Raw genomic sequence first — 13,158 nt, forward strand, 5'->3', positions numbered from 1 at the left:
ATGCTAGAGAGTTTGAAGAAATTTTGCTACTACCATTCAAAAACATGTACTAGTACATAGATTTGTATTTGACAGCTCAAGCAAATGGGAGGAGATCTGAAACCAAAGTATCTACTTTGTGTGTATGAATATTTAATGTGCTATTGCAATGAATACATGACAAAATACTATCAGTAATTTAAAGATCTGAAAAAACACTGATGAGCTCAAAAGTGAAATAGTTTGTTTTTTGTGGTGTTTACCTACAATAACCCTCCGATGTGTCATTACAGTGACAAGCAAAAAGAAAAAAAAAGACAGTCAAGTTAAATTAAAAGCAGTTCTTTGATAGAAATAAAATTTAGGACTTCTAAGCCCATGAAAATTATAAAATTTTAAAAAATTGCAATATTTTTTATAGGTTAACTCTGATTATCTAAAATCTAAAGTAGCAGACAAAAGAAAAAAATATAAGCTTGTCATGAAAATTCAGTCTCCTTTTGGAATGAAAGAATCTTCTGTTATCAGAATAGATCAATATGTAATGTATTTGTTGGATGCAAATATATGTGTTGATTGAATGCATGAGTGACTGAATGAATTAGATAACTTACTCATATTCCTATGAACATAATCTACACTATTCAAGCAAGGACGATTTTATTATTCTCAAATGGAAAATCAGAACAATGTTGTCCTAAATCTCCAAGTGGCTAGTCCCCTATGAAATGACTACTTATATAATATTGTGTTTATTCAACTTGATGGAACCTTACAGAAGCCTGTGGAAGCTTTCCTGATTTCTACATAAGGAATGTTGAAAGATTAAATTTGATGACTATTCTTTACTACTTCTATAACAATGACCAAGGTGAAAATAAACCCCAGAATTCACCAACCCTAGAATCTGCTACATTTGACTATCCTTTGGCCTTCATTCTTACATGGATGGTACAATTGGCTGCAGATTGAGTTCAGTTCACAGGGCAGAAGGCAGAAGGGTCAACAACTGGCTGTTTGAACACTGTCTTGGAGACTTTCAATAAATATTATCTTACAAAAGCAAAAGTGGAGGAAGTAGAATCCCAGCAAGAAAATAGAGGAGATGGTTGAAATTTACTTTAAAATTCTTAGTTCTTCTGATACCACAACAAAACTAAATCCACATTTTATCAGAAGAGTTTTGAGAATAACACTGAGAAAAAAAAATTTATTTTCAACTCTGATCTGTGCAAATGTTTGAAAACAATATTTCAAAATATATTAGAACTATTAATTACTCACCACACTATTGATCATTGGCTCTATAATTTGGGATTTGTTGGAAGGACAGATGAGCTGGCTATTTTGGATATGAGTCTGCCTTAGAGAACGACCTTCATGAGAAGAGGAAGTGTACAGACTGCTTCTGTTTTTTTCTCCATGAATAGCTTTGCTTTGACACTGGGAGGATGAAGAACAATCCTCAGACTACTGTTCTTCTGTATAATTAGAAATATCTTCCAGACTTTGACCATCATGACCATTAAGTTGTTGAGAGCAGCCGATTTACAAAATACCTCCTCAGTTGGCAAGGAAAGACTCACCCTGAGGTGAAGGTAAGTTAAGCATAAATATGTAGACTTTAAAATTTTGAACTGATTCCCTTCCAGGCTCAAGGTACATTATAGACATTGTGTCATTAACCCTAATATACCCCCAAATACAGCTCCAGTCAAAAAGAAACAGGGAAAAACTTCTTTCCTTCATTTATTGTGTTCAACTTCTAAATCTCTGTCAGCTGGCCTACATAATTTTGATAATAGGTGCCAGAGAATAATTAAATGGATAGATGGAAAATAGATTAAGTTAAGGTTCACCAAGTTCCATGTCTATTATTGTTGAGGATTCCTTAACCACCAGTTTTCTACTTAAGCATTTTCATTGTGTTAAAAGCCTCCATGCTTTTTTAGTGAATAGCTCTCATCTTCCTGGCCCGAGACATCACTATTTCAACCAGAAGAGAGTAAAACATTTCTGAACCAAAGAAACAGTGGAGACTCCCATGTAATGGATCCCTATTTATTTTTAAAGTAATCAATAGTTGTGTGCAAGTAATTGCACAGTATATTCTGTAAGTAAGGTAAGACTGAAAACACACGTCTGAGTTAAGAGATGGTCTAATCTGTTCAAATTAGGGGACAAATTACAGATGATCCCTAGACGTCTAGTTTTGGTAAATCATCAATGGGACCCTTATACGGCTGGCTTTGTACTATATATTTCAAAGGAAGTGTAAACTTCCTTGAACTACTGAATTACAATACTGATTGAAGTTAAGTACTGCATTTCTATAGAAATCAATGAAGCTAATCACACAAGTATAGTTAGTTCAGTGTTTCCCATTCAGCAATCTTGAAAATACTTGAATATCATAATTGACCTGCAGCTGAGCACATTTTGGTTTTCAGATCTAAGGGGGATGAAGTATCCTTCTCAATTCACCAGGCACATGTGAATAATGAAAGATTTAAACCACAGAGTGTTGTTGTTTTTATTAAAGAGACTAGTCTTGAAATGGTTGCAGAGGGCTAAATTCTCTTCTTCCTACTCTTTCTAAAACGAATAATACTGAGCACTACAAACATGCTAAGTATTTCCAAGCAAAGAGCGCATGAAAAACTAAAGCCTTATCTTTTACAGAAAAAGAAATGTCTTTTATCAGTAAAAGGAATTTGGGAATAATAAGTAATGGTTTCAGAGGACATGATAGGTCAAGACGTAATGCTAAACACTTAACCCAGCGTGTTCTCTGAAAGTAATAGTTGTCTTATGAAGAAGGTATTATTGTTGTCTCTGTTTTACAGGTGAGAAAACTGAGATTTAAGCCACCTATCTAACTATACAGTCAGGGATGTCTGGATCCTATAAACTTGAGTTTAGATATGTAATGCCTGCTCTAACCTAGCCAAACTGAATTACCAGTTTGGTAAGTGTTTTGTTTATAGGAGGTCAGGAAAGGTATATCTTTTCTGCAGCACTGCTTATGTGCAAAGCGTGGGCATAAAGTGTGGTGGGCAAAGCAGGAAACACTGATTTTAGTCAGCACCCAGGTCTGATTTATGCCTCCAATTACAGTGGTCCCACTAATGTGAGTAAATCTCCTAAACTTCTTTCCTGTCTTTGTTTTTAATCTACAAATTCAAGATGATATCTACCTTCTATGTATGCTATAAGCATATTAAAAATATTTTATTTGCATTTAAAGAACATAATGACCAATTGCTTTGACTATATTGAAACCGTTGCTTCTCAAATGGAGTCCAATGCTTCTCCCTGGGACAGTCAGCAATGATGTCATCAGGACGTCTGTAGTCATAAAAAGTGGTCATTCACACATGTTTTGAGAGAAGAAAAAGAAGGGACAATGAGGTACTTCTTACAGAATGCAGTATAAGCCTCCTGATTCCAAGTAGCTCAAAGCAATTTTCCAATTATAGCTGCAAAAGGTGGATTACTTGGGAGTCCTACTACACCATGAGCAAAATCAGTTCTGCCTGCTGTCTGTCCACTTAGGGAGAGAAAAGCTCTGCCTTAGGATCCTGGGCTTTCTGTCCACAACTGAAGTTCAACGAGGGCATTTTTCACAGCTTGTGAAGACTGCCACAAGTGAGTAACTTGTGTTATTTTTTGTATAAGTGCAAATAGTTACAAACACAAGAAGTGTCTGCTCTAATATGCTTTTGTCAATTTCTATTATCTCTACAAATCAAATCCTTCCTGACTTGTCTAATTCCTGTTGTGGCATTTCTACCTTCCATTCACCAAAACTCAGTAAATTAATTTATTTCTCAACAAATATTTATTGAATGTCATCATTGTTTCTTCCTTCTCGCTTGTCCCACATATACAATCGGTTGCCAAGTCAGCAATCTCCAATCCTTTCTGCAATGAAATTAGGTATAAATAAATGACAAAACCAAATAGACAACATCAAATCACCAAATCTTGTTGAATCATCCTCTCCAATATTCTGAAGACACTGTTTTTTTTCTATTCCTATGCTATCACTCTATGTACTGTATAAATGTGGGAATTATAAAGAAATTATTACGGTTCTCAGAAAACTCCTCCTTACAAATTCTCAAATTCTCAGTAGATTCTTCTTCTCATCCCATTTGTAATATACCTCTGTTGACCACTTTCCATCTCCATGAACCCAATACAATTGAACATGTGAGTTTTCTTTAAGACATCACTGTTTCCATGAAGCTTTCCTCAATTTCCCCAACTGAGGTAGTTCTTCCTTCCTCTGAGTGTCAATATCTCTACTTATGTCATGGTGGTTTTGTCTTCCTACTTGTAATAAACTATGCAATTTAACTTACTATTGGCTTTTAAGATTCTTTTTTTTTTTTTAATTTTATTTTTTGCTGTGTTTGGTCTTTGTTGCTGTGCGCAGGCTTTTCTCTGGTTGTGGCGAGCGGGGGCTACTCATTGCGGTGGCCTCTCTTGTTGCAGAGCACGGGCTCTAGGCGTCCGGGCTTCAGTAGTTGTTGCACGTGGGCTCAGTAGTTGTGGCTCACAGGCTCCAGAGCACAGGCTCAGTAGTTTTGGCGCACGGGCCTAGTCGCTCCACGGCATGTGGGATCTTCCCAGACCAGGGCCCGAACCCGTGTCCCCTGCTTTGGCAGGAGGACTCCCAACCACTGCACCACCAGGGAAGCCCGGCTTTTAAGATTCTTACAGGAAGTTTCTATGGAGTCCCAGAGAATATAGTCTACAGACTCATAGGAATTTAATGAATATTTTTAAATTATTTCCATTTAACAATGCTCTATTAAAATTGAAAAGAAAGTAAAATTTCACTAATATATAAATGATTTAAAAAATGGTAGTCTTTACAGGAGTGCTTGCATTTTAAAGGAAAACTACAGTGGACATTTCTTGTTTGGCTTTGAAGTACATGTTTTTCTCTCTTGTGGTCATGGCATCCAAATTTCCTTGGGGAAATCCCAATTTTCATTGACTATTCCTTTTGAGTGGAGCTCATTCCTATTGTTTCGGTCCCAAGGGTAGTGAATAATGCACAAATATGGTAACTGTGACTTTTTAAAAAAAAATTCCTTTTGTCCTAATGATTAGATCAGAGATGAGCATGTGAACAAACCAAAGCTAATAGCACCCACTGAAACTTTTACTGTGGTTACTAAAGTGGCAGATGGTCTTTAACCACTGGACTCAAATCTGGGAAGATGAGAAGCTGGGTTGTAACAGCCATCTTCCACCACACTTGAGAATTCAGCCAAGATATAAAATGGCAAAGCAGAGAGCTGCACTGTGTTATGTTGACATCGATGTGCTCCTGGATCTATCCTGTCTAAGGTCATACTTATGCCTGGGTGTTTTGGTTACATCATCCAAGTTCTCTTTACAGCTCAGTGTAGCATAAGCCAATATATCGATTAAGGTTCATTGCAGGAAGTGGAAACCACACTTTTTTAAGCAGAAAAAAATTTAAATAGTGAATTAAATGCTTATAAAATGATTGGAAATCCCAGAGGATTGAGCCTCTAGGAAAAAGACTTTCAGAACACAGAAGAATTGTCCTGACAGGGAATCTATAACCTAGGCTATATCCAGGGTTGGAATTGAGGAGGGTTTCATTCACTTGTAGCCAAAAGATTCTTGATTAATATAGAAGACTCTGGTTAACTTAGGTGAATTTCTAAATGATGGAATTTCAAACAGTATAACCCAGTGCAAACAATTCTGCAAAACAGAAAAAAAAAAACATTCAGGAATTATCTGGCATTAGTATCCTAAAATACTGTACCAGACACATCATAAGTCCTTGAATAAATATTTGTTGAGATTGTTCATTGAAAGAGGATGTTTTTATTTCTGTCTATGACATTTTCTTTTTCTCCAGTTATAAATTGAGATATTTCAAAGTTCTGAGTTTTTTTTTTTTTTTACCAATTCTCCTAAGGCAAGAAATGTGATAGGTAGGTTAAACATTTAGTGTCATTTTTAAAGGTGTTTATTGGTCTATATCATTTTTGTCATACTTTTCCCAATATAACACCTTTTACACCTTAAAAAATTATAATTAGTATTGTTAAAATGTTCATGCTACCCAAGGAAATCTATGGATTTAATGTAATCCTTCTCAAAGTACCCATGACATATTTCACAGAGCTAGAATGAATAGTCCTAAAAGTTATATACAACCATGAAAGACCCTGAATAGCCAAAGCAATGCTGAGAAAAAAGAACAAAACTGGAGATATCATGCTCCCTGACTTAAGACTATACCACCAAGGTACTGTAAGCAAAACATTGTGGTATTGGCACAAAAATAGACACATAGATGAATGGAACAGAGTAGAGAGCTCAGAAATAAACCCTCACACCTATGGTCAATTAATCTATGACAAAAGAGGAAAGAATATACAATGGAAAAAAAGGCAGTCTCTTCAATAAGTGGGAAAAATGACAGTCTCTTCAATAAGTGGGAAAACTGGACAGCTACATGTAAAAGAATGAAATTAATACATTTTCTTACATTTACAAAAATAAACTCAAAATGGACTAAAGACCTAAGTTTAAGACCAGAAACCATAAAACTCCTAAAAGAAAACATAGGCAGGACACTCTTTGACATAAATTGTAGCTATATATATGATCTATCTCCTAAGGCAAAGGAAACAAAAGCAAAAATAAACAGATGGGACCTCATAAAACTTAAAAGCTTTTGCAGAGCAAAGGAAACCATCAACAAAACAAAAGACAAATTAACCTACTGAATGGAAGAAAATATTTGCAAATGATATGATGGATAAGGGGTTAATATCCAAAATATATAAACAGCTCATACAACACAATATCAAAAAGCAAACAACTTGATTAAAACATGAGCAGAATACCTGAATAGACATTTTTCCAAAGGAGATGTAGACATCAGTGGGTCAGCAGAGAAATGCAAATCAAAACCACAGTGAGACATCACCTCACACCTGTCAGATGGCTATCATCCAAAAGTCTACAAATAACAAATGTTGGTGAGGATGTGGAGAAAAGAATCCTAGTACACTGTTGGTGGGAAAGTAAACTGGTGCAGCCACTATGGATAACAGTAGGGAGGTTCCTCAAGAAACTAAAAATATAATTACCATATGATCCAGCAACTTCACTGCTGGGTATACAACCCAAGAAAATGAAAACACTAATTCAAAAAGATACATGCACACGAATAGTCATAGCAGCATTAGTTACAATAGCCAAGATATGGAAGCTACCTGAGTGTCCATCAACAAATGAATGGATAAAAAAGTTTAAAAAATAAAGACGGTTTTATTACACACACACACACACACACACACACATATAGATATAGATATAGATATAGATATAGATATAGATATAGATGACTATTACTCAGCTATAAGAAAGAATGAAATTCTGCCATTTGCAAAAACATAGATGGACCTAGAGCGTATTATGCTTAGTGAAATATGTCAGACAGAGAAAGACAAATACAGTATGTTATCCTTTATATGTGGAATCTGAAAAATAAAACAAACAAATGAATATAACAAAACAGAAACAGACTCACAGATATAAGGAATAAACTTGTGGTTACCAGTGAGGAGAAGTAAAGGGGGAGAGGCAAGATAGATGTAGGGGATTAAGAGACACCAAATACTATGTATAAAATAAATAAGCTACAAGGATATATTGTACAACACAGGGAATATAGCCAAAATTTTATAATAACTTAAAATGAAGTATAATCTATAAAAATATTGAATCACTATGTTGTATATCTGAAACTAATATAAATCGACTATATCTCAATTTTAAAAATTTAGATGCCCATATGATTGCTGTACTTTTAGTAACATTAGATCGAGAATGTACTATAATAAATACAAAGATGAGTGCAATAACCTTTTTATTGAAGTTTATAAAAATATGACACAACCAAAAAAAAAAATAAAACACAATAGATGATGTATACATTTTGTATGTAGAAACATACATAGAGAGAAAGAGTGTGAGCAAGAGAGATGTTTGAGGCATTTTATTTAGTACAAAGCCATCATCTGGTACACACACAGCATGAAGGATATAAATCATTAATATATACTAGAGTAGCATACTGATTACTGTAAAGGTGTCTCTACAATATCTTACTTAACTGGATGAGTTAATAAAGTTTCTGAGGGTGTTGAGAAAATTTGGATGGAATCTAAATATTTGGTTCTTGGTTCATGGAATTTCACGAAATGTAAGACAATACCCAATATATTTTGAGTAATTCTATATGCTTTACATTTACAAATATTTCACCAGTTGCATTACCTGCTTTAGATTTAAGAAAAAAATAATTTATATATGAGATATTAATGGATATCTGTAAAAATGTTGAACTAACAACCCTCACGAGTGAAAAATATTTTAGTTGAATGTAAAAGACTAAAGAAATGAGTAATAATGTGCCATTTATGGCTGGCTCGTGCTTTTCCAGATAAAATAAACTGAAAAGTAACAGAAATACAGAAACCAGCTAGGAAAATGTAAACTGCCAAATAAAAGTTGATACCCTGGGATATTTCCTTAGTGAAATCTTAGAACTGCAATTAGATAGCAGTGAGGAACTATTTTCCCCACTCTCCTTGAAAATAGATCTTAATATGACTGTAATTTGTTTAACCTCTTATTTTTTATACTATTATAATGTTATAAAATGAAAATACAAACCACTTCTGTCACTTATAATCATGTTTGATTAGTGAATAGACACAATCTGATATGATACTTCAACTTAAAGTTGCTTTTCACTGTGTTAATGTTTTACTTAATAGAGTGGAAACAACATTTTATTCATTAGAGACTTATTTTCAATGGAAAGTAGAGTAAGTGGAGCCATGAAACATGCATAAATATGAAAGTCACACTAGATAAATAGCATGCTAGAATCTGTGGAAATGAAATTTATGAGCAAGAGATTGCCTGAAGAATCTGAAGATTCCAGTAAGGTGCCACTTAAGTGACTAAGTCTTATACTTCCTCTCTCCTACAAATTATTTGAGTACCACCACAGTGATGTTCATTGGTGGGGGAGATCATATTTCCCCTTGGTATCACAACAGATTGAAAAGGTTTATTTATTTATTTATTTTTCATAATCATAGTGGACATCTTCCATGTGCAGACTCTTATATACACCCAAGATTCTTTGAGATACACGATTCAGTGTTACAGGCATGGTAATTATGATGGGAAATATATTTTTGTTTATGTCATAGTGCAAACATAATTAAATTCGAAAAATGTATGGGGTTTCAAGCATCTGTTAATAAGACTAATTGTTCCAACCTCAATTCTAAACCAATTGAAAACAAAATAAGACAAAAGCGGAAGGAAAGTGGAAAACAAAAATATCTGCTTTATTATTAATATTACTTTTATTGACCATTGTGGCTTCTAACGGGATATAGACCAGCTTCCTCATATTAAAACTCAAAGCTCGGTAGAATTTCGAGCAGTCAAAAACTTCCACCATGAAAACAGGATCTTCATGGCTAAGTTGACTATTTGATCACAGCAATTGAGAACCCGTACTCTTTGTGGGTAGGTCTGCTCTTGAAAGAGAAGGAACAGGACTTGGTTTAGCAGAACCAGTTTTCATTCCAAATGTTTCCATCTGATTAAGAACTCACATATGAGGAGGAATAAAAGATAAAGTGGAGAGGCAAGGAATTTGCATAAGTAGGACTTGTTTCACATAAAACAAACAAACAAACAAAAACCACAGGCACACACAGAAAAACATTAGGATGGGGGGGATGTTTCCTCTTAACAAAGGATACTAAAAAAAGTGTCTACTAAAAACCTAAATAATCGTTTAATCTTCAAATAAATAGGGTAAAAGTAGATGTATTTCCAGGGTTGAATCTCACTTGAAAACAAACAAAAACTTAAACCATTAATTCATGCAGTTAATACACTTTTATTGAGTGATAACTATGTGTTAGGCACTGGTGATACAAAAGCAAAATTCATGTTTTCTGCTTTCAAGGAATTTATAATCCAGTAGGAAGACAGACTTTCGAGCAAACCATGGAGTATAATGTTTTCAAAGTCAAAATGTGTACAATATGAAGTTGAGACTTCAGAGGGGTAGTTCTTTAGCCTGAATTGCAAAGTCATGGAAGACCTATAGAAAGCAGCCCTGAGTTGAGACCTGAAAGGTAAGAAGAAATTTGCCAGTTGGATAAGTTAAGTAAAAGTATTTTACACATAAGAATCTGATGTTCAAAGCATAAATGCATGGGAGAGTCTCTTTGGGGGAGGGTGGGTAAGTGCAAGTAGTTGGATTGTAAACTAAAGTTAATTAATATGAATAGCAATAATATGAACCTTACTTTTGCTGGATAGTTTGCTAAGTGTTTTGTGTGGATCATTTCATTTTTCTCCATCACAACTCTAGGAATTAGTTAATATTTACTATCCTTATTTCACTGAGGAGGAACTTGAGGCTTAAAGAAATTAGGTGTCCAAGGTTGGTGGTGGACCTGGGATTCATTCCCAAGTAGCTTGCCTCCAGAGCTGGGAAAGAAGCTACTGGGTTATTCTGCCTGTGAAATGGGGAATTATAAGAGGTGAGAGAAGACATGTAGATGGAGACTATACCCTAGAACTTTTAGCTCATGATTAGGGATTTAGACTTTATCCTGTAATTAACCTAGATATATTTGCTGTTATAATGGGCAAAATCTTTACAGAAGATAGAAGTTTATCCTATGCAGATATTTTTCTCTTACTAAACATTTATTTGTAAATTAAAACACAATAGAAACTTGCTCAAGTTAAAAAAGAAAAATGAACTGCAATCCTTACATGCCTATTCGACTCAAAGTGCAGTAATTGAACCTCTTAATGCAAATGACACCATCCAAGGATTCATTTAAAGATAATGCTCTAATTTTAGGCATTGCCTACATTCTTATTCTACATAAACAAATACAAATTTTAATAGTTTTTAGTTAAAAAACTCCCAAGTCACTTGGTCAACCACATATTATGCTAAATAATTAATTAATTATTAGTATTTATTGGGTAGCTAATATGTTTCAGACTCTGCTCTCGACAAGAACTCTTTGTGGAGCTTACATTCTAGTGGAGCAATACAATACAATACAATACATAAAACATGTAAGATGCCAAATGATAAGTGATATGGAGAAAGTAAAGTGAATGGGGTAGATTGAGAAGGCTGGAGGGTTATCATTTTAAATATGGTGGTCAGAGAATTCCCCATCAAGAAGGTATGATTTGAGCAAAGATCTGAAAGAGATGAGGGAGTGAACAATGTGAGGAACATTCTAGGCAAAAGGAACAGTCAGTGTGAAGGTCATATGGAAGATATGAGGAAGAGGAGCTGGGGTAATTGGTGTCAAGGAGTTCATAAAATTAATGCATGTTAATAATTAATTACATGGTAGCATAAGAGGAAGTAAAATGTAGTAATCAAAGCAGGCTCTCGTGTCCAGTTACCTTGGTTTGAATCCCAGTTCTTCTTCTTATCCATTGTTTTAGCTTGGACAAATCATTTAACCTTTCTGCTTTATTATCTATAAAATATGAATAATAATAGTACCAACCATGGTGTTGTTATGGGTTAGGAAGAACAGTGCCTGGCATATTATAAGTAGCCAGGAAATGCTAGTAGTTTAGAAGATAATTGCCATCATACGTTATAGTCAAAGAGGACTTTATTATGTCCAAAATACTTTTTCAGACATGTTTTTATAGGATTTTGAAACTGAGTTATTGAAAGCAGTTAGTAAGCCCATTGTATGAATGAAGAAAATGAGGACCAGAGGGTTTAGGGACTCATTCGAGGTCATGTTATTGCTATGTCTTGGGCCTGGAACTAAAACCCAGTCCTTCATCCTAGTTTCCTAGATTTCTCTGTTTTCCGCTCAAGCACACTCTCCCCAGTGGACTCCACTATCCTCAAGAGCTATGCGGATGTGGAAGAATTCTTTCAGAGCAAGTGGAATTTGGAAAGAATTAAGGCAGATAGAGAGGAAAGAGGAGGTCATTTCAAGCAAGGAGAAAGAAATTTGTATTCAAATAACTCATGAGATTTTTACTGGGGGTTGTGGAAATAGGGTGATGAGCTAACAGTGATTAGACCACTTTGAAGCCGAATTATATATAGATGTACAGGGAACCAGGCAAAAACCATAGGCAAGTTGAAACCAGATGGTAGAGAACTTTAAATGTCAAGCTAAGGCATTTGAACTTTATTTTTGGCATCGAGAAAACCATTGATGGTTTTTGAAGTAGAAGAGTGGTATGGAAAAATGTGCATTTTTAGGAAGAAATCTGATAGAATAGGTAGGAGATAAGAAAGAAATAGAGAAATGGAGATCAATTCAGAGAATATTAGGAGTAGTCCACAGGAAAGATAAAATATTCAGAAAGTGCCATATAAGAATAAATTAATACAGCTAAAATTAAATTCATTTCAAAACAGAAGCTTCCTATTCTGTTAAAGCAAAGCTACACTGTGTTTGGAAGTTTAGTTATTTCCAGGGGCCCCAGGTGGGATGCAAGCATGCACTAGACTCTTACTGGAACATTTTGCCTATGTGCTGTTCTGTGTTTCAGATGGTGACAGTTTGAGTGTGATATGCTGCACATGCTGCTTTGGAAACATGAAGAAACATCAAATGCACGTGTCATGCACTGTGTAGCTTAGAAGACGACTTTTTTCCTTCTGCTTAGCAGCTGCAGTTAACACTGTGGAGTTTGAAATGCCCCCGGTATCTCTACCGTTTGCTGTAGTAGCAGCCGCAGGAAAACACCATAGCAGCTGTTGTGTAATTCCCAAGGTGCATCTAAGGAATGTAAAGTTAGTTGATGGAAAGGGGGAAATGGTCCATTGGGAAGCAACGCATAGGTTAAGAGAGAACCAATAACAGAAGGCAATAATACCTGTGACATCCAAGACTTACCCATATCCCTCTCTCCCTCTGTTTTTTTTTTTTAGTTTGCTAATAGTTTAGAACAAAACAAACAAACAAGCAAACAAAAAACAAAAGAATTACATATTTATGGCCAAGTTAGTAGACTCACCAGCTATTCCTGATAATTTTTTGGTACATGTGTCCTACTACCAAA

General features: G+C 34.9%; 1 long non-coding RNA gene across 1 annotated transcript; it reads left to right on the forward strand.

Moving 5' to 3' along the window:
• Positions 1-471: 471 nt before the first annotated feature.
• On the forward strand, positions 472-10,481 carry LOC309804566. The gene is made up of 3 exons (XR_014294140.1): positions 472-1,577; positions 3,459-3,627; positions 10,046-10,481. It is a non-coding gene; the product is annotated as an uncharacterized lncRNA (long non-coding RNA).
• Positions 10,482-13,158: the final 2,677 nt, after the last annotated feature.

The sequence above is a fragment of the Mesoplodon mirus genome (genome assembly GCF_964341445.2).
Source record: "Mesoplodon mirus genome assembly, chromosome: 5".
NCBI classification, from domain to species: domain Eukaryota; kingdom Metazoa; phylum Chordata; class Mammalia; order Artiodactyla; family Ziphiidae; genus Mesoplodon; species Mesoplodon mirus.